The following is a 1174-nucleotide window of genomic DNA, read 5'->3' on the forward strand; positions in this document are numbered from 1 at the left end:
ACAGCCTCTAGCCGACGAAGCCGTAGCATAGCTAAGCTAGGCCAGGCCAGTGGCTGCTAGGCCTACTACTACTACTACGGTGCAGCAGCTGATGATGCAGAGTTCGATAGAAAAAGGTAAGATAAGAATACTATACAACCATACTAATGTAATAAAAAAAATAATACAAAGCCAGGGCAGACTGAGCCTACCCTCATTTACCTTACATTCTATACTAGGCCTAGTTACTACGAACTACTAATATAGGCCTAGGCCAGGCGTAGACTGCTGTCTGTCTCAGTCTGTCTGTCGGCCTAGGAGGCCTAGGCCTAGCCTAGTAGTAGTAGGAGTACTAGTTTTTAGGGCCTAGCCCTATGCTCGGGAGGGCCAGGCCCTAGCTACCTACTCTACTACTGTACTAGGTTAGGCTAGAGCATAGGCCTGGCCCTGCCAATTATTATTATTATTATTTTTTTTTTTTCGATTTTTTTACTTTTAATTACTGTACATAAATTGTTTCGTCTCATATTTTGTCCAATGTATTTTAAAGTTTTATTTATTTGAATGTCTGCTGCTTTGATATTGTGTTTCCCCATTTTATTATTGAATTTCTTCGTATGTATGTTATAATATTAGGCCTATTAGTATTACCTGTACTATAATAATAATAATATTATTATTGTTATTATTTTTTTGGTTTATTGCCGTTTTGACTCATTGCCATTTTGATCCATTGCTGTTTTGGTAAAAATAGTGTGCCGTTTTGACTTACTGCCATTTTGGATTATTGCTGTTTTGACTAGAAAGCCACCTTCTTAAAAATTTATTGTCCTTTTTCTAATTTGCAATGTACTGTATTACAATCATTTTTTGTCTTTAATTCAACAGAACATGGTAGAGTAGTGGAAAGTACCTAAATGAAGATGGAAAAAAAAAACAGATAATGATGGATAGGTAAGTTGATCTGATAAGTTATTGTTAGTATTGTTATCGTTTTAATTCTATAGTTACCCTGTCAATTGTTGCTCATTAACCAATTGTTTTTTACTGTAACATATTTCAAATCTCTGAATTTTCAGATAAGTGTTGGCACATCTCACAGATACGTGTGAAAATCATTCATCCCATCAACCATTTTTGGCTATCAAAGAAGAGAAACCTGTGCTCACAACTACAGAAGGATGGATCAGCCCTG

The 1174-nt window shown here is 36.0% G+C and overlaps 1 long non-coding RNA gene across 1 annotated transcript; it reads left to right on the forward strand.

Moving 5' to 3' along the window:
* LOC117113002 lies at nucleotides 1-1128 on the forward strand. The gene is made up of 3 exons (XR_004446130.1): nucleotides 1-116; nucleotides 868-933; nucleotides 1059-1128. It is a non-coding gene; the product is annotated as an uncharacterized LOC117113002 (long non-coding RNA).
* Nucleotides 1129-1174: the final 46 nt, after the last annotated feature.

Source organism: Anneissia japonica, unplaced genomic scaffold (genome assembly GCF_011630105.1).
Source record: "Anneissia japonica isolate Jap-2015-1 unplaced genomic scaffold, ASM1163010v1 scaffold115252_len1174_cov108, whole genome shotgun sequence".
NCBI classification, from domain to species: domain Eukaryota; kingdom Metazoa; phylum Echinodermata; class Crinoidea; order Comatulida; family Comatulidae; genus Anneissia; species Anneissia japonica.